General features: G+C 27.6%; 1 long non-coding RNA gene across 1 annotated transcript in view; it reads right to left on the bottom strand.

The window, feature by feature from the left end:
• LOC119668428 overlaps window positions 1–22,802 on the bottom strand; it is a 45,839-nt gene extending 23,037 nt beyond the window's left edge. Inside the window, exons 1-2 of the long non-coding RNA XR_005251491.1 lie at window positions 22,730–22,802; window positions 22,542–22,641 (exon numbers count right to left, since the gene is read on the bottom strand). This is a non-coding gene — a long non-coding RNA (uncharacterized LOC119668428). The remainder of the gene's footprint in view (window positions 1–22,541; window positions 22,642–22,729) is intronic.
• Window positions 22,803–23,459: the final 657 nt, after the last annotated feature.

Below are 23,459 nucleotides of genomic sequence, written 5' to 3'. Positions count from 1 at the left end.
TTAATAAAGCGTTTAACGATTTTTTTAAAATATTTTTTATATACTCAGCGATCGCAATATCCATCGAAGTCTTTTTAGATGAACGGGAAAGGACTTTCTTAAATCGCCAAATTTAGTGTGCGAACAATTTGGATCAGGTCAGTTAATCGATAAGAATAACACCCATTCTTTATTTAGCATTCTTATGAACAGGTTTGCTAGATGATTGATCAAAAGGGAACAAAAATAAACGAACTTGGCAAATACCTCGATATTCCGTTCGGACTCGTCTAATTTTGGTACTTAATCGTAAAGTTCACAACAACTTTCCATCCATCTTCTAAGTTTTTAGGACAAATTCACACTTGATTCCCTTTGAATCGAAGAAAACTGTCAGCATTGTATTGATTTATCTCTTCTGAAAGTGTTAACTTTTTTTATGGCTCATTTGATACCTTTACGTATGGTGACGTTTGGTTTAGGCTTATATGGTAAATAACACGATTCTTCATTATTTACAATAGCTAACAAGCTTGAATGATTTCATCCCGAAATTTTTGTCATGCCTTCGCAATACTTTATTTTAGTTTTTTTGATAGCCAATCAGTCTTTGTTTAAAATTTAAAGATCTCGGTGGGATCCGTGGGACTATTTACTATTTTTATATATATCATCTTATGCAAACAGTCATGTTGTATATGGAATTGTTTATGTTATCACGGTTTTATGATCGTGATCAGAAAAAGAGTAAAAGTTATGTGACCATTGATCATATAACATTCGTCTGGTCATGGCCGAAAAAAGAAGTAAACTTATGTGATCTTTCGTAATTTAACTGTCTGCATACATAGGTTTTGAGTGATATTATTTAATATTAAAGTCGGTTTTGTTTTTTTTAACCTTTAACTTTTATTTTGAACGTTATATTTTGTATATCTCTATACGTATTTCGGCAAATTCGCTTTTGCCTTCATTAGGAAAATTCCTAATATTAGTAATTCTTTTTAACGCACGAAATCCTAATTTTAACGTTAAAATCCTAAAAAATAAAACCGACTTTAATATATTTTCGACGTAACCACTCAACAAATTTAAAATAAAATTATATTTATAAATATATGTTTTCTAGTTTTTTATTAATACAAATTTATTTTTTGATATTTATTGTCTTTTCGTTATTATTATAAAATTAAATATTAAATAAAATAATTTATTATTATTTTTATTTACTTTTAAAATATATTTAAGCTATTCTTATACAATAGGGGCATTCGGTAATTCGGTAAGGCGAAACAATTTTGTATACATTTGTTTTTTTTTTTATCAATAGGTAGAAATTTAGCTGATTCTTAATATACGTTTAGACGATGATCATTATATCACTTTACCAATTACCGAATTATCTAACTGCGTCTAAATACCTTCAATAGTTCGCCGTTTTATGCACATGCAAAAATTTAAATTAAATAATGATATATATATTATCAGTATCATTAGCATATATAATAATATTATATATTAAATGTTTTTAATTGAACAATGAAAAAATAAAATGAAAAAATTCATTAAAATATATATGTATAGATGTCATGAGGAATATAACTTAAAAGTTTATTAATGTTTATATTTTCTGGATAAAATCTAAAGTCTCTAACGTAAAATATACTTTTATAGAAATCTAATAAGGAGCAGTATTCAATATATGTATACAATGAATATAATACAACTAAAAGTATGTATAAATTAATTACTAGTTAATTAGTTAGAAAATGATTAATCAAAACGTAAATTGTGGTAAATAGTTATAAAAAATATACACGAAAATGTCACATTGGCTGACTATCTTATTGTATATAAAAAAACAATAAATTTCTAATTGTGATGGTTATTTGAATTTTGATTATTGATATTGAGAAGTTAAATTTGAAAAAAGAAAAATAAAAAAAATACTGTTCTGATTATGTTTTACAAACTGAGTGTATCTATCAAAATGTTTCTACATATATATCAGTATTATTTTGTTTTAATATTATAAAAATTAACAAACATTGTATATCTCATATAATAAAAAGTATAAAAAAATTAATAAAAAATAATGTTTAAATGATACATAAAGAAGCATATGCTAATTGTGCAATTTGTCAAATATATTTTTTATTTTATAAGTGTATTTGAATTTAAACAATATAAATATTATAAGCATGCATAATATAAATTTATGTAAAACTCATAAAAAAATTTATTAAATAAATAAATATTTTATGTGTTTTGATGAAACTTTTATGGTAAGTCACGTATAATTTGCATTTAAAATGCAATCAAAAAATCACGAATACAAAATGAAATAAATAAAACCAATTGAAAATTTAAATTAATATGAAATAGCGAATAAATACTGCAAATTGTAAAATAAACCATTAAAAATTAAAATTTAACTGTATAAACTGTATTAAATAAAAGTGATTACTGGAAAAATCTATAAAATATTGATTGCGTTCCCTTTTTCAATGCGAACGCAGGCAAATTTGTAATGATGTTTGCTAATAAAATTAAAAAAGAAAAATAGATTATCGCGCATTTTAATGGTAATTTAGGTAAAATGTGTGCATTTTAAATGAAATAAATTATAAACAGAAATATAAAAACCATAAACCAATTTGTTTTTTTTTTATTGGTATTAAATGTGTAGCCGAAAAGTATGCAACGAATAAATTGACAAGCCACATGTACTTATAGAATTATTAAATGAAATATATTTGGTCCTTAATATTTTTAGTTTTATTATTAAGTTTTAGTTTTATTCATTAATTTATTAAAAAGGTTTTATGGAAGGTTTTCTATTAATTCTATTCTATTTATATTTTTAGTTTTATTATTAACGTTGAAAATGTTTTATGGAAAGTTTTCTTTTAATTCCATTCAATTAATATTTTTAGTTTTATTATTAACGTTAAAAAAGTTTTATGGAAGGTTTTCTATTAATTCTATTATATTAATATTTTTAGTTTTATTATTAACGTTGAGAAGGTTTTATGCATAGTTTTCTATTAGTGCTGTTCTATTTATATTTTTAGTTTTGTTATTAATATTGAAAAGGTTTTATGGCTGGTTTTCTATTAATTCTATTCTATTAATAATTTTAGTTTTACGTTGAAAATGTTTTATGAAAGATTTTCTATTAATTCTATTCTATTAATATTTTAAGTTTTATTATTAACGTTGAAAATGTTTCATGAAAGATTTTCTTTTAATTCCATTCCATTAATATTTTTAGTTTTTTTATTAACGTTGAAAACTTTTTATGAAAGATTTTCTATTAATTCTATTCTTTTAATATTTTTAGTTTTATTATTAACGCTGAAAATGTTTTATGCAAAGTTTTCTATAAATTATATTCTATTAATATATATAAAGGATACGCGAATATGGAGTTTATTATCTGCTTAAACACAACGTCTGAGAAAACCCAAGGATAAAAACATATTTTTTTTAGCAAAATTCAAATTAATTCTTTAATTTAGTTTTCGTTACAATCATTCTACTGTTTCTCTACATTTCGGCACATTTCTTGTAGAAAGATTTATCTTAAGTAGTAAAATAGGCGTTGCTTTCGATGATTACTTCTTTATTAGACAAATGTCCTTTTAACTGGTGTATTTATTTAAAGTCTACGAACAGCTAGTAGTGCTAAGTGCCAAACCAAATAAATGATATGGATGCTATAACAATTCTAAATGTATTTCGTGAAATTTGGCTATTGTAGACAACGGCCTGAGATACAATACATTGTCTTAATAAAACAACACTTTTTTAGTTTTCAAACACACCATTAATAGTATACAATATATGCTCTTGAAGGTTTTTACTTTTTCAAGAAAAGCAGTAGTTAAGCTCATTTAATGTCGCCTTTGTAACCAACGACCTGTGAGATAATGCATTATATTGTTTAAAAAACACTTTTTTCATTTGTATTCGGTATTGTTTTTTTGCGATCTCGTCTCTGTAGTCGTAAACCACACAGAGACCTATTGGCCCTCAGCGGTATCAGATGTTATTTAACCTCTATGTAGGATACATAGTAATAGTTTTTATGGAATTAATGCGTGATCAAAGTTTTATTACTAATGTATTACGTTTTATATATACGCTTAGTTTTTAAATACTAAATCTTAGTGAGATTTGAACCAAGACCCTGTGTGCCTTAATTCTTATATACCAGTTCCATGCTGTCAAAGCAGTCATATGAGATATATTGAGGCAATTTTTGAGTTTTCTAAATATAATTTATTTAAAATGTGCTTTAAATTGTATTAATAAATGTGAAATATATTTATAAGGAGAACTTGATTAAACGCAAAATTATATTTCCAAAATAATTTTTACTTGTATTTCATGATGCAATTCCAGCAATTTATCTTAATTATTCTCTGTTTCATTGTGGTAGAAGCACACAAAACCATTGGTAATTGAAATAACTTATATTTCTCTGCGCTTATGGACAGTCTGTGAAGGCAGTTATTAGGACAAAATAATAATGAAATAACTTCCGCTCATTACAACAAATGGCCCACAAAAGCGAGAAAAAGGAATAAAGTATTTAAGTGGGTTAACTTACTAAGGCGGCTGCATATGATTTTTATAGTCCTAGTCTTCCTTTCGGAAACAAAGGAGTTTTCTGTTTTGTTGTGCAGACTGAAAGTAGGAAAACAAAAACTTCTCTAACAATTTGCCGCAATTAAGGTTAATAACTACAGCTGAAGGCACATAATCTACTTCACACATCAATCCGTACAATGCAGGAGAGTACACCAGGCCAGGACCTCTTGATGAAACGAGAAAGAAAAGTTTTTCAACAATTTCATTTGGTTTTCTTGTTTTACATAAAAAGAATTTTTAAAAATAAAAATAAATTAGAATAATTTTTCAATACTTTTTTTGTGAATTTTTTATACTAATTTTTTTATATAAAATTTTAATAAATAACAACACTTTTTATAAGTGCCTACGTGTTTATTTTAATTAATTTGAAACTCACAATATTTTAAATTTCATTTATGCCGTAAACTAAATAGAATTTTTTTGATATTTTTTTTCAATACTAATTGTTTTCTATATTTTATAAATAAAACCATAAATAAAAATACAAATATTTTGTTTTGAAAATAAAAATTTTATTTCTAACAATTACAAGTGAAATTGTTTTAATAAATTTTATTTGATAATAAATATTCATATTTTTAACATCTTTTTTATATTATGAGAAAAAGCACTACAAATATCCAGTAAAAATCTGATATAGTTTCTATATCAACGGCAGCTCAAAATTGCCGCTTATGACTTTTGCATTTCAATAGATTTAAAAAACCAATAATATAATAGAAAATATATCTTGATTTTGAAAATAATTGGAATCGAGATTGATAGCAGGTTACCTTTCAGGGCATCTGAACCTTCATTACCATCTTAACTTTATGAGTTTACCAGAGATGATAACCTGTCCGTCTAGAAGTAGACTGGCTTTGGGCCAGTAAAAAAATACTACAACGATAACTGTTAACTCTATGCGATATAAACAGACTCCTCAATTAAATTAAATTAAATTGAGAAGGCGCTTGCTGATAGTTAGCAGCACTCTCACTTAGAGACATATATTGCCCATTGTGATAACCCAAAAATTTTGCCCGGAGATGCGAGTTGCTAACCTTTGTTATCTTCGTATACTATCCTTGTTAAATCATTTGGTTTTCCAGATGAATTTGAGGAGGTTAGATAAGTTTGTTTTTGTTATCTTTTCCAGGCCAGTGAAAAACTGATCCCCAAGACATTGAATTCGCCTTATCTGCGGTCCTAGACAGAGACACAGGATTTTACTTTCTCCTCATCTTGGCAACTCATGCACAATACACTTGTTGGAACTCTACACTGTCACAGCATAGGTGCAATGGCACAGTTCCTCATTAGTACTCTAGTAGATACACGAACTGCAGGTTTGCTGAAGCCCAAAAGGCTTTTTGTTTTACTTTGTCCAATCTAGACCATAAGGTTCTAGCAACGTCACAGTCTTCACGGTTAACCCATAAAGTGATAGTCGTGAAACCTCAACTATCTACAGTTAACAAACCGGATTGGCTTCTATATATATGGTCTTTCTTATATGTAAAACAGTTAATTGCATGTTGTTTGCCTGTTTTTGTTTCCCAGATAAGATAATCGTTGATTACTACCTATGTTGAAGCTATTTAAGCCAGTGCACTTGAGCACTTTTACTCTTTATTAACTCTAGGTATCTTCAAAACCCCTCTTTACGCCTTGACTGGATTGATTGGTGACCATATTGTTGAAATAAAAATTTTGTGCTTTAAGTTGTCCCAAAATAAATTTGAAAAAATTTAAAACAAATTTCCAAAATTTCAGAAAATATTACGGCAGTGAAAAAAAAATTTAAAATATATAATGAACAAAATCAATTTTCCGAAATCAATTCGTTTTCTTTTACGAAATTTTCAACGTTGATGAATAAAATTTGATACTCTCAAAAATACTTCAATTCAACATATTGAGAGTTTAATAAAAAGAACTCAATTCATTTCAAATTGTACGCTGACGAGGTCTGGAATGTTGGAGAAATAACTACACTGATAATTCTTTACTTAATTGGCCATTATAGACTTAATTCGTTCTTGGTCACGTACAAATACTTTTACAACCGCGCCTGAACATTGGCTTCCTGTGGTTAGTTGTTAGTGCAGAATGCTTGCACACTGTTGGTTAACTGGCCTTCCTATCGAATATACCCTCTCCACCACATTTTTCATCTGTAGACCTCAAAGATCTTCCTAACCGCATTTTTTTTATTACCACGAAGAGACAAAGCCTGCAAAGTTGCTGAATTTTCATGCGCCTAACTATGTCAATGTCACAGTATAGCTTGCAGAGCTTATCGTCGTTCCATCTAATTCGATACTCGTTGCCAAATCTTAACAGACCTCAGATCTTCCAAATAATGTTCCCCTGGAATGCTACTAATGCCTTCTCATCGTTCTTGGTTGTTGTTCAAGCTTTTCAGCAATTTAGTACAGTAGGATAAGCTTATATTTTTGTTGAGAGAGGGCTTAATTTCCCAATTGACTATTTACTAAGAAGACTGTTAGTTAGTGATTTTTTTTTTTGAATCTCTAAACTGTAGTCTTTTTTAGCGTATACGTTAGTTTGCAAAAAAAAACAAAACAAACGCCACATTCACAGCGTGGCGGCTTTTCAGGCTAACAATATTAATGTCATCGATATACTGCCCTAATACTAAGATGAGAAAGATTACAAAAATTTATTTTTTGTGTAAGTGTAAGCAAAAAATGAAATTTAAGTAAGACACATAAAGATCAGCATATAAAAAAATCTTTCCATCGAACAACATCCTCGGTTAAAGCTTAAAGTGTTTATAGCAAATCTTAAATTGCACAACATTAAAGTAAAAAATATATTACAAATTTTGTACAATTATTTGTAATATATTTACAATACAATTGTAAAATTTTTCGAAAGCAAACATTTCTACAAATAAACTTTACAAATACATTTAAGGAGGCCTATGTCGTTTTCATTGGATATTATTATTATAGAAGCCTACATGTTTCCATGCATATTCTGTTTGAGGACATCAGAGCAGTACGTAATTAATTTCATAAATCTTCACATGAAAAAGGTTTAAATTTTAATTAAATTTTGCTTAACATTTTTGCTTAAGGTCGTGGCAAGTAACAAACATGGGTCGACTGAAATGTAAATTGAATTTTTCTCTTTTGATGTTTCATATATTTTCTACCTAAATCAACTTAAGTACAAAGGCGATTATTCAAATTAATTTAAAAACAAAATGTATTCTTAAAAATTATTTACAGTAAACAATTAAAATTAATTTAATTACACTTTATTACACAAAAGCCAATTAAAAAATTATTCAAGCAAAAAGTAATTGGTATATGATTATGTACATAAATATATGATTAGTAACGTTACTACATTTTAAAATTTTATTAACAAAATAATATATTCAAAACTTATACATACAAAAAAATTCTACAAACCAAAAATCAACGAGAATATTTATGTGTTTCTAAAAGTAAAATTTAATCTTTAATCTTTTTTCTTTATCCTCTAAGCAAGTAATGCCTTCTCGATATTATAGGCTTATGTCACTATAGGTTTAGCCTGCTACGACTTTTCGCCTTTTAGAGACAGAAAAAAGTCAGAGGGTGATATCTCTAGAGAATACAGTTGTAATCGTAAATCATTCCAAAATATTCTCCAAAAAAGCTTTACATAACCCGTATATTATTCAAATTTCTTCGGCAATCTTTCTAATGGCTAGCACAAATTACGCTTAATTTTTGCGCATTTTCATTATTGGACTTCTCGGCATGGGCAAACCATGCATTGTCTGTAATATATTATCGACCTTTGTACAATTAGTTAACTTATGGTTCTGACTAAGAATCGATTGCATAATTATAGCAAAAGTGTTAAGTCAGTAAATTCAATGACTTCAGCATAGCTTAATGTTCGTCACTTTAATATTTAAGGCTTATCATTTTAAGTTTTTATATTTAATTGATTCGATATCTTGCATTAATAGTAGTGCAACCAATTCACTCGACTTGATAATAGCTTTAAAATTCTCCCAAATGTTTAATCACACCTCATAATCCAATTTAATATACCTTGTGATCAAAAAAGAACGAGAGGCCTATTTTTGAATTCCCGCACTTATCCAATCGGTAAATTTTTTTTATTTTCACGCTGGCAACATTATTATACACATTCTGTCAAAGTTTAACGCGTATCGTACGATTAGTTTTTGTTTGGCGTCTATACAAAGAAAAATCGTGTGGCGATTTTTATAATAGATCAAAAATTAAATAGATTCAAGTGTCGCAACCAAGAGTATGCGAATGGTTTAAAAGGTTCGAAGAGGGTCGTACAAGCTTGGACCATGATGAGATCCCTGGCCGCCCAACAACATCTGTTACTGAAGAAAACATTGAATCGGCGAAGTAGATCGTGTTGGAAAATCGTTGTGAACCGATTAGAGAGATTAGAGTGTTTTAATCACACCTCATAATCTAATTTGAAGGTGTTTATTATTTATTTATGACTTTTGCTTATAAAAAATATCAATATTATAAACTATAAATTGCCACACTTCATTAAGTATATATAAATTCCGAAGTAAACTCTTCACATCAATTTACGTACTTTAAATGGATATGTGACAGATATTCCACCAAAGAGAACACGAATTACATGAGCTCAAGTTTAAAAGTCGCGATAGAAACTCTTGAACACATCGTAAGAAAATGTATATATATTAAAGAATTGTATTTAAGCAACAGTTTTATTTCTAGAGTACTCTTTGCTAGGTGACGAAACTATTGAGACAATACAACATCGACCTATAAAATTCAAAAAAATGCTAATTGATACAAATTTCTTGAAGGAACTGCTAAGAACATTTTATTTTTGTATAAAACACCGAATAATCCAAGAATTTGGCCTTTAGATGCATTCAATAAAATAACCATAATTGTTATCTTTAAATTGGTATATAAATTGTTTTTGTGCCTGGAATGGTTTACAAATTATAATGGTTAAAGTTGATTTTGGAACAATTTTTCTAAAGAATAATATTTTTTTGCTAAATATTCTTATGTCAATACATTATTATTTAAAGAATATTTTTCGCCTAAGATTTAACTTTTGCAGAGAGAACCGTCTTTTAAGTGATACATAACTGCTACGTTCATCAAAACTATATAGACTTACGAATTAAATATCATCTTAATTTCAAGCTATGGCTCAAAAGCTGAATTATTTTTTGTAGATATTGCTTATATTAAACAATCATACGACTGCGAACTGGTGATATGATAAGCTACACACAAAACAAAACAGTGTGAAACCACAAACAACACACGTTCTATCCGATCACCACATTCTTTGCCCATAAACAAATGGAATGCATTGCTTAATATTTGTATCAAATTTTTACTATGTTTGTGTCTCCTTATTTTTACTTTAGCATGCATAATCTAATATATCGCTTCCCATGTGGAAGAACGAGTCAGCTGATTTCTTACAGCAACAATCAATGAAGCCTTTGACTGGCTTCATGAACTTATGCTGAACAGCTGCTACGTTGTTAAATTTTAAACCATTTTAAAAGTAAAGTGTATTCAGCAACCTGACTTTAACTTCAAATCTAAAAAAATACTAACTAATACCAATTTAACAAGAAAATATGGCAACGCTATCTTTTCAAAAGAGTTAAGCCAACATAATATCGAGTATTTTCACTAAGCTTTAATGGTTTAATTGCTGTTCCGTACTCGCGTAAAGTAATTCGCTCAGCCGGGATCAAATTCGGATCAAACGTAGCGACGTAGCGAAAATAAATCCGAGTATGGGAAAAATTTAAAAATAAATTTATTGAAAAAGTAGAAAAGTTGAAAATTATTTGGAACGATTGAAGTAGCAATTATTTTTGATAAAATATTTAACTAATACGTTGTAGAGCGATTAGAATTTTTCACTTTCAGTGGAATGATTTCCATGCCGAAAACCTTTTAAATAGTCAATCATCTCACACATTAGGTTTAAATTGGCTTTTAAATTAATTGGCCATAAGAAAATTGATTTTTTATCCTAAAAAAATAAATAAATAAATTCTGCTTATAAAGATTTTCATTTTCTCTAAACAAAAAAGGTAAAGTAAATCAAAAGGAATTTTTGATTGGCAATACAAGAGTAAAACAGAATTTGTTGATTTTAAATTTATTTTGTTTCTTTTGTAACAAAGCAGAAATTAAATAGAAAAAATTTAATAAAATTTAAAATAATTCCGAAAATATTTCAAATTAAATTTTGCAGTAATTTGGAGTTTGCAAAAGTCAAATTTTTTCTATTTAAACTTTTGTTTAAGTTTTTTCCTTCAGTTCGCCCACGTTTTCGTCGACTGCTGCGTACGCTTTGCTCACTGCCATTAATCACTGAAGGGAAGACGGCCTAAAGTTGAATAAAATTCGGGCGGATTTGGTCGTTAGAGAAGTGCTCAGTACTAAATTCGTCAGTTTAACAAATTCTCGACAGAAACATTTTAACTACGCCAATTTTTCACAACGACTGCTGCTCTCCCATTTGCCTAAGTTCATAATAAAATTATTTTCCTCTTCAATTTTTGCGTAATTCTGAACGAAATAATTAAGCTTAATGCATAAATCAGCACATTGAGGGCTTAGGAAAGTTTTGGTCTTCGATAGTCAACAAGTTAGAATTAATTTTGCCATTTTCTTCCTTTTGCTTTCAGTTAATCATGCGTTTTGCACATTTTTAGGGCTGTAGTTTTGTTGTTCAGAATTTTTGAATTGATGCAAGGATGAAATTTTACAAAAACGTGGTAAGAGTATTTAAAGATTTAGTAATTAATTCCTAATGAATTTTAATGATAGTTAAAAATAATTCACAGCAATATGTAGTGAATGACTTGCAAGAACTTAGTAATTTTTTTTGATTCGTTATTGAAATTGTGGAACATAATGGGAAAAGCGTAGGTGCAATAGAAAAAAAAGGTGAAACTATGATAATCTACTAGGTTTTTCACAATCGAAATCGCTTATAGGAACTTGCAATCTAAAACAACCTAAGTAAGACTAATTTAAGAATAACTACAGAAATTCTGAATGGTACTGCAGTTTAAAATATCAGTTTAAAGAACTTGGAGCTTACTCTAATGAAACTCCTAAGTTTTGATGGGAAGAAAATATTAAGTTTGATTACATTCAGGGAAATTGTTGCATATTTAATTTATTGTTGCTGTTTTTGGTTATTATTACACACATATATCTATATATATATAATGTACACATATAATACACATACAGTCAAACTTCTATAAGTCGAACCTTTTCTTTAGAAGAGACTTATGGAGACTTCGAGTTAAAGAATTCTTTTATTTTATTTTATTTTTTTTTCTTTTTTTTTTCTTTTTGGAAGAAACTTGGATTACATTTTAAGATATTGATTTGTTTGCAATCAAATAAAGCACAGAAGTTATAGTTAAGTAAAATATTCAGACATTAGGATTTGAGTCTTTAATTTTTTTCTTATTTTCAGTAAAAAGAAATTCCACACTATTGATACTCTAATAGTGATCATCAGTTGGTGTATCATTCGTTTGTAAATAAAAATTAAGAATTTTGAATGAGTCTTCTACTTCATTCTTGGAAGGCTAATGAACACTTTCATCCACCGAACCGTCATCATCACTTTCCGTTGCGTTTAGATGTACAAATTTCATTGTCAAGCTCAATATAATCGTTAAGAGTAGCATTGGAAGTTATTTTATTTGCTTTAAACCACGCTGCCAGCGACTGGCATTTGCACAAAAAAGCAATAAAAGAAAGAAAAAATTAAACATTTGGTTTGGAAAAAGGGACTTCCTCTAACACCAAAATGGATTCACACTTAAAACGAAAATTCGACTTATAAAATGCACTTTCCCATAATCTAATTGGCACGGAACAAAATTTTTGGTCGAATTGTGGAGAAATTCCAGTTATAGAAGTTGGAGTTATGGAAGCAAATTTCTCTCTAAAACCTTGGTGCTCTGTTTTTGGTTCAAGTTATAGAAAATTCGAGTTATAGAAGTTCGAGTTATGGATAATCATGTTTGATACATAAACAAAAGCAGTACCTAGTTGGGCATCTAATAACGGATAACCATATAAAACTCTGTAATATAGGTTCAATACTACAATTTACAGAAAAAAATGGCCTCCAGCATAATAGGAATAATAAAATAGTAATAAGAACATTTTTCATTAATATAAATTTTTAAGTATAGAATTAATATTGATTAAAGGATATAGAAAAATTCTAAAAATTAGTACCACTAGATTGCTATCATAAATTCTATTTAATTATGCTTAATTTACGTGACATATCATATTTTTAATCAAAAATTAAAGTTTTCAGTTTCAATAGTTAAGGAAAAAAAAATTCGTATATAATTGATATATGAACTAATCTTCAAAATATTTTAAAATTTTAATATTTTTGCATTTAAATCAAATTGAATGTGTGCGTGATTTCTATAAAATTTATAAAATTTGATTTAAAGTAAAATTGACTTTAAGGATATGCATGTGTTAAAATATTAATTATTTTATATGGAAAATATTTAGCAATTGAAATTGTGGCACATATGAACGAACTTGGGCTAGTGTCGAAGTTCCTAATTTAAAATTTTATTAAAATATGATTTGCTCAAGTCAAAATATGAAATGCCTCAAACTCAGGCTCAGGCTTCAGCACAATATGTGCATTATAATAAAACAGAAAAAGCAAAAACAAAAGCAGAAGCAACAACAAGAACAATAAATTCCATATGCAACAATTCCCATGAATGTAATCAAGCTTAATACTGCAAAGCCCCAACGTTATGGTAACAAATGGCAACATTTGTTGTTGGATCCATTCTCTGTAGTTGTTGTTGCCTCTGTAGTTGTTTTGTTTTGTTATGTTTTCATTCGTTATTTTTTTTTTCAAATAACTGCAAAATACAATATAAATTTAGAATATTAACGCACACAAATATCCACACACGCACATTCCGATAAAAGGCGGCACACATACAAACAAACAAACCAAATGTCAAGAGAAATGTCACATCAAATTTGTACCAAGGATTCAGAAACGAAATTAAGCTGGTTTGGCATGCCAGAGACCATAAAGACTACACAAATACAAGCAGACACACACACGTACGCACATTTATGTCCTCATAAATGTATTTACATACGGTTATGCTTGTAATCAAGTACGCTTTCGCATTTATAGTAGTTTTCATATAAATTGGGAGCATTTGTTGAGTGAATGGATTATGCGCAGCAAAGATCAATGAGGATGAATTTTTCAATCGCAACAAAAGAAAAAAAAAATAAATAACCCAATAAAAGGCGGAATTTTAAATGTAGTTGATTGCAGTCGCAAATATTGTATTAAATTCATTCAGACGTTGGATATTTGGATATTTTGTAATTCGCGTTTGACAAATGTGGAAATGTGGAAATGTTTAGTACTTAAATTTGGCAATTTGCAAATTTATTAATGCATAAGAACAAGCACGAAAGTACATGCAAGTATGTGTACCAACCATCGAATAATTCGTTGATATTATGCTTTTTGATTATTTGTTCGGTTGCTTATTTGATTATTTCAGAAGTCAGTATGGCATAAAAATACACAATCAAACAGGAAATGTAAATTGCTTTAAATTAAATAAATTTTGAACATTAAACTATAAGCAAGTTTATTTGATTTCATATGTCAACATTATTTTATTTCAAATATATTGTAAAAAGCACCCAAATGTATGCAACGGAATTAGAATAAATTTATTGTGAGTGACGGAGAGCTTTTGTGGTGTGTGGCAAAAATTTTCGTATAAAATATTTTTTCGTTTATATGTCAAGTACTTCACTTCAGTAGTCGCAAAATTTATTTTATTTTTCGATTCACAAAAACATATATTTTAATAAAATGAACACAAAAAAAATAACTGAATCCATTTTACATTTATTCTGTTTTATTATTGAGTCGAACTTAGAAAAAAATTCACAGTGCTTAACAATGTCAATTATTAGAGATTATCGGATATGATTGAGGTTACAACAATTGATTTACAATATAAATAAAATTTACTCAAGGAAAAGTAAATAAATAAAATATATTATATAATTATATTATAATTTTTTTTTTTAAATTAAGGGATTTTTAGAAAAACACTTTGTTAAAGCTTTGTTATTTTGTTATAGTTAGATTAAGTGAAGTTTAAAGGCATATCTGTAAACAGATTCTACATTTATCGCTTATGTATCCATTATAATTCGCTAGGCGTCTTGTTATTATATGTGCTGCACTTAGCGAGTAACTAATTCCTCCTTTATTATTAAAATTATTGTAACAAGAAAAAAGAACATAAAAGAATTGAAAATAATTTCATACAAAATTGAAATTGTAGTTCCTACACTAGCATTACGAGACGCCAAAAAACTGATATAACATCAGTTGATGATCATATAAACTGATAAAATCGTGAAATACAAAATCCTCGTCAATCGGCTTTACTATATACATAAGAATTATATCTAATAAAAGAAAAATTGAAATTAAGATCTTAAAATCTATTATAAGCAAAGAATGGAAAGTTCGACGCAGAAATTAAATTGAATTGTAATAGTAAGAAAAGAATTGTAATAGTAAGTGAGCTTTCAATCAAAAAATTAATTACTCTTTAATAATTATTATTTAAAACTATCTAAGAAATCTCACGAAACGACTACTTAATATTGCTTTATCACTTAATTCAGATATATAAATGCACTAACGATTTTCTGTTTCTTTGAAATACTTAAACAGTTTTTTTGTAAACTTCCAAAAACCGTCTGTAGACGATATCTGTTGGAACTTCTCACTGTTGGTTTCAAGACCCGTCATCTTGTTTGGGATTACTCTTAGAGCAGGTCTCTTCGCATCTGACTGCACATGAATGTGAAGAGGTGTGAGTTCCAGGAGTACTTCAACTGCTGACATAGGATATGTTTTGATTGTTCCTTTTGTGGTTTTATTTCTAACCCATCTAAACGGATGGGTTTAAGATATTTTACTTTATATTTTCTCAATGGTTGTTTTTGCTCGATTTATTTTAAGCCCAACCGAATGTCGAATAGTATGTTAAACATTAAATTATATTAAATATTTCCACCCAAAGCTCAGTTTGAAATAAATTTATTTAATTTTAATTTCTAATCTTTTGCATTAATTTAATTTAAAATTAAATCCTCATGAAAGAAGTATACTAACATCATATCTAAACATTAGATATCATAGTATATTGATAATTTGATACTCATTATTTTATCTGTTTGACTACATTTGCATTTTATTTATTAATGTATATTTAATATTTATTTATATCTTTCAACTTTCAACTGCTGTGCGTATTAAATTTCTTTATTTTTTATACGAATTTCTACTTTCTTGCTTAATACATAATTCAATTTTTTCCGAGCACATATTCTTTAGCTAGAAATGTTTTAAAGACAATATGTTTTTATGTTAAGTAAGTGCATGCACAGTTTATCTGATTTCAACTTTCCCTGTTTGTCAGCGACACAAAGATATGCAAAGCAAAGCTCTAAAATGTTTCTTCTGCATTTTTGCTTGTTTTTCTCCTTTATTTTTCATTTGTAAATTTTTTATGTCAACGACGTTCAAAAAATAAAAGGAAAATGCAAGGATATTAAAAGGATCTGTGCACCTTTTTCTAAAGGAAAAAGTTTGTTATTGAAACTTATATAAATAAAATGTATGTCTGTTGATTTTTCTGTCTTCATACAAAACCATATTTTATTTAAGAACAGTAAAGTTTTTAAGGTATTGTTTTGTAATAAAACTAAGCATACATCTGTTTTCCTACAAATGAAATTATTATTATAATAAATTTTTAAAGGAAATTAAATTATTTTAGTAGTTAATGTTTTCTGCGTTTTAAAGAAAAAATTTTATTATAAGTATATATGGTATATTTCACTAATATACATATATATATTTTATACTTGTACCAAAATTGCAGACTCATAAGACTTAAGTTTTGTAAAATATGATAATCACTGTCATCATAATTACTTCTCAGTCATTGACAGATTGTTTAAATTGTGTTTTTTTAGTACAAAATATGTGAAACATATATATTGAAGAAAAAAAATTAGGGATGAAAAAAAACTCCAAATTCATTTATTAAAGTAATTAAATCAAATATTGAAAACATTTTTCTGAAGAATTTTAACTCAAATTTGTCTAAAAGCTGAATTGCATTAAAAATTAATTAAAAAATTAGTAAAGATTATGATTAAAACCAATATAAATGCTTCCGCTGCTTTGTTGCAATTTTTTTTATTATTTATTAAACTTATTTTAAGAAATTATACATTTACTTGTTAACAAAGTTGATAGATGCACTATCAGCTATACTTGCGATTAAGCACACATCCATGCAGAGCAATTGATTTTAAGATTTTTTTAATAAAATAAATGGCAAAACTGTACAATGTTTAATTAATTTTAAAAACTGTCTTATTATTTGATATTAGTTAAATATACATAACTCTATCTTGATACAATTGAAAGTTAACAAAATGACAAAAAAATTAATAGAATGGCGATAGATATTTTAGCAATCACATAAATAGGAACCTTATTTTCCACATATGAGAAAGAAATTAGCACTTTAATTAGTAATTTAAAGATTTAAAAATTCCTGACCTAGATGGAATCAATAGCACATGTTTAAAAAAATCATCCACTGCTAATAACAATAAGATATTATAAGATAATAAGATATTAACACAGGTATCTTTTCCTAGATATTTTTTGCAAATTTAGCAATCTGCATTCCAAAACCATAAAAAGACCTTTGTTTAAGTAAAAATTTCAGAATTATTAATGTGCTGCTTACTTAGGGTAAAACAGCTTAATGAATTTTACCTTATTAGGTAATAGATCCTATTTATTCTATCAATACTATCAATACTATGCTTATGGGAAGCATAGTATTGACAAGACAAAAAAATATAACTATGGCTAAAGATATCATACCCTAAAGACAGTCCATAATCCAAAAAAATCTTTCTTCTGATTTACAGTTGGCAAGGCATTCCCAAGTATAAAATAAGCACTTGATAATGAGAAATCGACTGGTATAGCTCGATTTAATATCACTCATTCATTTAACAAGGACTGTCATAATCGACTGATCTTCACACTAAAAATCATGCTACCCAAGTTTATATAATAAGTTTTTAGCTATCTTTTTATTCAACATATAAAAATGCGAATACTGTTGTAATGGCATACTTCCAATGCTGGAAAATTAGAATAAAAAAAAAACTTATTGACTTATATTACAATACCATGTAACGCCGGTTCATCCATCATCCATCATTCGAAAACTTAAAACTTATATTACGTCAAGATGATATACAAGGCTTCGAACTATTCTGCTATAAAATCACCCAAATAACTGTATATCATAATTCAATAACACAGTTTTTACAGGGGATTATCCAATTGATCTCAGACGCCATTGAGAGAAAATACTTTAGACACTAATTTTTTATCAAGCAAAGAATAAGAAAAACTTAATTTATGTAGTTAGAAATAAAATTATAACAATTTTTTCTATCAAATTAAAAGCCGGTATTCCAAAATAAAAAACAAAATAAGAATATATCAAATATCGCCCTAATACTTGGTCACTAGTTAGTCTAATTACTGGATTAATTTATTACTTTAAAAATTAGATGTAGCAACGAATCAACTAATTTCTAACACATCAAATAGATGAGATTTACGTAGCTCCTCCATCGTTTAAAATTGGTGTCCACATTATGTGAGCACGTCGTGATAGATTTCTCTACATGTTTTCTATCATGTCTGGGAAATATACTGGAAAATCAAGAAATTAAGCTTTTGAAGCCTATCATATGTTCTCAAAAATAAACGAAATATAATTCAATAGATTAATATAGTTTTGGAAATTGATGCACTACGAAATTTTACATATTATGTAAAGGTGCTGTTGTGGTAACTGAAAGCGGCCGGAGCCATCAACGAACCACACCAAATTTCTGAATGGCAGAGAAACACTAAGGCTAAATAATATTCTCCCAATATTAATTAAAATCATTCTATTTTTCTAGGTAAAATTTGGTTTTTCAAAAAGATCATATTGTTCCATTACTTTGTTTATGACTACTGATTTTTCCTATAATTTTACCGAAAGACATACGATCCTCGGAAATCAAAGGACCATGTCATGGTAACATTAAATGTAAAATTGTTGTTTTAACATAAATTAAAAATGGGGAACGTCAGAAAATTGTAGTTTTTGATGTCTACTCAAAATATTGAATTTCTTTCGTGCAAGGATCTGAGCAACTTCTTTATTCCATTATATGAATTGATTAAAATCTACTATTCGAATAAAATGTGTTATTAAAACAACACTGTTCTGATTTAAATTCTGATTTAAATTTTGATTTTGACACAGAATATAGAACAACAATTTTAAAGAATGAATTCTAAATTATATATTAACCTGTCAACTGGTATCTTACATCGGGATTCTTATGTAAAGTTCAACGTAACTACCTCACTAAAACTTAATCCTATTAAATTTTAGAAAATATATAATATTTGGTAAACGTAACCAAAATTTTTACTTAAATTTAAAATTTTCCTTATTTCTAGCTCACCACGTAGTGCTTAAAGTGCTCGTATCTCAAGAAAGTTACTTAGACCTTCGCCAGTCGCACACTTCGCAAAAGTACACAAGTATGCACCTGCATTTATTTGCATGTGGCAAGCGGGCGAGGCAGTGTTTTTTCCGTGTAAGTGTGTAAGTGCGGCTTTAATTACACACACAACATTTGCTTTTTGCTTGAGTTGTAATTTGTGTCAAAATAACATTGTGTCTCCTGCATTTAAATGAATTGCTCCGCTGTTCTTCGTATGCAAATTCTTCACCTACTTCCCTGCCCTGCTTTCCTCCACGTATGCAAATACGCAAGATGCAAAGTAGTTAACATATTTAAGTAGACTTCGCACGACTGCACTTTAATATTTAAGATTTTGTGCATTTTCTGCTCTCTGCTATATTTTATGTAAATAAAACACAGCGTGGAGATTTTAGAAACAATAACAAATGCTTTAAATAACAAGAGCTGTTTTTTGTATTATTTTAGACAACTAAAATTTAAAATAACAGAATGGTTTATTTAGTAGTGAAGATGAAATTAATATTTCTTGAAAAAACAAAAGAAAAGACAAGAACATCTAACCAAAGATATTGAAAAAAATAAATATTTATTAAAAAAAATACTTAATATAACCATAATATACAACATAATGGAAAGTACCATATCTGGACAATATAATAGAATAGTCAATTTCATTAAGTTTCTAAGTTTATGTTATACAGTAGAGAAGCACACAAATTAGAACTCTTACAAACTCAAATTGTCCAGTAATTGGAACCAAAAAATTTAAATGTACTAAAAGACTAAAATTACTAAAAATTATTAATAATTACTTATTTTGGTTTTAAGTTTTGAGCGAATTTGTTTTTTTTTTATTTTTTTTTTTTGATTTGTATAAATTAGTAAGTTGATAAATATTATTATTCTTACTTTGTTTCAACAAAAAAAGGGGAATTCCCAAATGCGTAGTTTTAAGAGACGCATGCAAATTTTTGCCATGCTTATGTGCATTACTTTATAATTGCTTGAGATGTACTAACGTATACACTTTTGATTAAGTGTGTTTAATACATAACTCATTTAATATATACTTTCATATTGTCATACACAATATATTACTATTTTTATATATTATTAAAATGCTCAACTAATTATACAGTAAATGTTAAGCCCAAAAACCGAAATCGCTTTTTTGATCGAATAATACAATCACAACGTGTTGTGGATAACTCAAAAATGCCATGAAGCCAAATTTATTTTATAGCATTTTCAAAAACCATATTCAGTTTTTGACTAAATTTACAGGCCTCAACGAAAATCATGGAATGTACAAACACCACTTGTACCTATGTATCTATTTTTTACTTTTTAGCATTGCTTAGTAGATGTTTAAATTAATGTTAATCCTTTATTTCACTAAGTTCTTTCAAAAATAAGTAATAAGTAACTTTAAAAGTAACAAAGTAATATAATAAGCAATGTTGCTATACTCTGGATGTAAATCTTTTCTTTAAAGTTGCGAATTGAGGTAACCTATAAATTGCGTTATGGGTACATTAGATACTATCTAGTATATCTATGATATTTCTCATTGCCCCTAATGTTGATATTATTTTAACTAATGCAATAAACTACTACTAGACATCCAGAAATTTTTTTGGACTCAATAACTGTTTTCAACTTTTTAGTCTATTTTCATTCCTCTAGAAATAATTTACGTGAGCTAATGTTTAATCTTTACTCTATTTTAAAGTTTAAAAAAATGTGCTTCAATCAATAAAATATAATTAAATATGTTGACTATCTTTTATGTTAAGTCTTAAAATATAGGCACATTAAAAACAAATTTTATAACAATAAATTATAAAACATTATAAAAATGAATTTCTATGAATATTTTTTTTTGAAACATTACTAAATATTTTTATCGCTTTTCACATAATTTGCAATTATTAAGAAAATTTATTAAATTTATTTCTTGCTTATTTGAAATATTAATGCACCAATAAATATTTTTTTAAATTATAATATTTTAAGGTTAATTTTTTCTTGCCGATAATGGCGTGTCTTTTTATGACGAAAGAAACTATTTAAAAGTTAGACGGATTCGAATAGCAAAGAAAGGACAAAGACAAAATTTTTTATTTTTAATTTATTGAAATTTGGATGACCATACAACGCTGTTTCGAGTATTGCCAAGTACTCTTCATCAGTGGTCTTTGGAAATAATCGAATTTTATTTAATTAGTTTATAGTCCTTATATAATTTGTTTGGACTGCAAGTGCCAGGCTTAGAACTCGTGCCTGTCAAATTAGAAGCGATGACTAATAGTGTTTATCCACAAATAGCCAAGGCTGCACAAACTTTCAATGCTCAAATTCTGGGTTTTGTCACTTATTTTTATTTAATTAGTGACACCAACCAAAGCACTTGCCGTGCTTTAAATTAGAACGAGCTTATAAACTACAGCTTTACTTTGGAAACACAAGTTCAACGAATTGAAAGTTAATCTTTGAGCTTGCCTATTTTTGTTTATAATATTTTATTTCAGTAAAAACTTATTTCATTCCTTTTAATTATAAAAACCTTAAGATTACTAGATAAAATTACATACATACATAAAGTGTCTAATAATTGAAATAATAGGAATACAACTTTGTAGTTAAGAAAATAAAATACTCAAAACAATTAAAAAAAATGCAATAAAAAAAGCGAAAATCACGAAAGAAAGAAAACACAATGTAAAATAAGCCATTTTGTTGCTTTTTTACCCATACAAGGCATATAAAGATCACATCGCACAATAATTCACAAATTTATTTGCAGAGTAATTGCGACACTGCTTTGTGATTATTTTATAGCAATTTTGAATTTATCCTAATTACTTTAAGTGAAATCCTTTCCCCATTTATATATTTCAACCTTCACTTAATTTAATAATAAACTATGTTATAATATTTGCATGCATTTTTAAGTGTTGTTGTAGTTATTGGCGCAGCACTCGGCATCAAAAGCCGCATGTACTGATGACGTATGCAGGACTGTGCAAAATTTGTCAAAAAAAACAACGTACAGTTACGAAATTATTTTTTTTTTATACAATTTTAGCAGTTTTAATATATAAAACTGCATAAATACATTTAATGATATGTACATATGAACAAAATAACGTAATAATTTTCTAGACTTACCAAAAGCTTTGTTATGCTGCGTAGTCACCAGTTCGTTATTGCTACAAAAATGAATCAATAGATACGATCTGAAGTAGTTAAGAATCAATTTAGGAAAAATCTAAGAAAAATGCAATTGAAACATAAATTACGCATAAAACAATTCTTAAACACATTAAAATATATAAAAACGTTTAATAAAAAAAAACCTCGATAAAACGAACTGCAACCGAACAAGAAAGAACTACAGACGAATGCTGGTTAAACGATAAAGCTTCAAGTGACGAGTTTTGCATTGTTGCACTGCTGATTAGAATGTATAAAAAATGATCAACTAAAGCATATAGATGTAACATTTATTATGCATTAAATTTTGTGGAGATGCAAACCTTTTTTAAATAAAAAGTATATGCTCACAAAAGTCTGTGGGGACACAACTTATGATTCACAATATTATTTATTCTTGTATATCCTATGTAAGCACACAATTTTAATTAATCTTTGATACTGATAACAACGCTTTCTGTCCATCGTGACGTTGGTCAAAACAATTACTGTATTCTTTTGACATAAATGCTCCAATATAACACGTGTTGCTTAAAAATTAACAAGCAAAGCAAAAACAAAATTCCCAAAAAATAAGCCCACTTTCCTGAAAGTGCTTAACGAATAAGCCTCTCTCACTACAAAGGTGCCAAATCTTAAAACTGATTTATTGTGAATAATATTCGGAAGAAAATAGAAAACTCCAGTCAGCTGCTTAGTATTTACAACTGTTGCGAGTGTTAATGAGTAAATTTAAATATGTTGGAGACAATTTCTTTATTAAAATTTATGAACGACTTTTGCATGATTGCGTTGCGGATCAGAAAATATATATAGAAAATGAAAGTACACCTTGTAGATGACACTATTTTATTATTATCCATAAAATGGGGT

Source organism: Teleopsis dalmanni, chromosome 1 (genome assembly GCF_002237135.1).
Source record: "Teleopsis dalmanni isolate 2A chromosome 1, ASM223713v2, whole genome shotgun sequence".
In the NCBI taxonomy this organism is placed as follows: Eukaryota; Metazoa; Arthropoda; class Insecta; order Diptera; family Diopsidae; genus Teleopsis; species Teleopsis dalmanni.
Note: the sequence above shows the minus strand (reverse complement) of the source record. Positions and strands in the feature narration are given on the sequence as shown.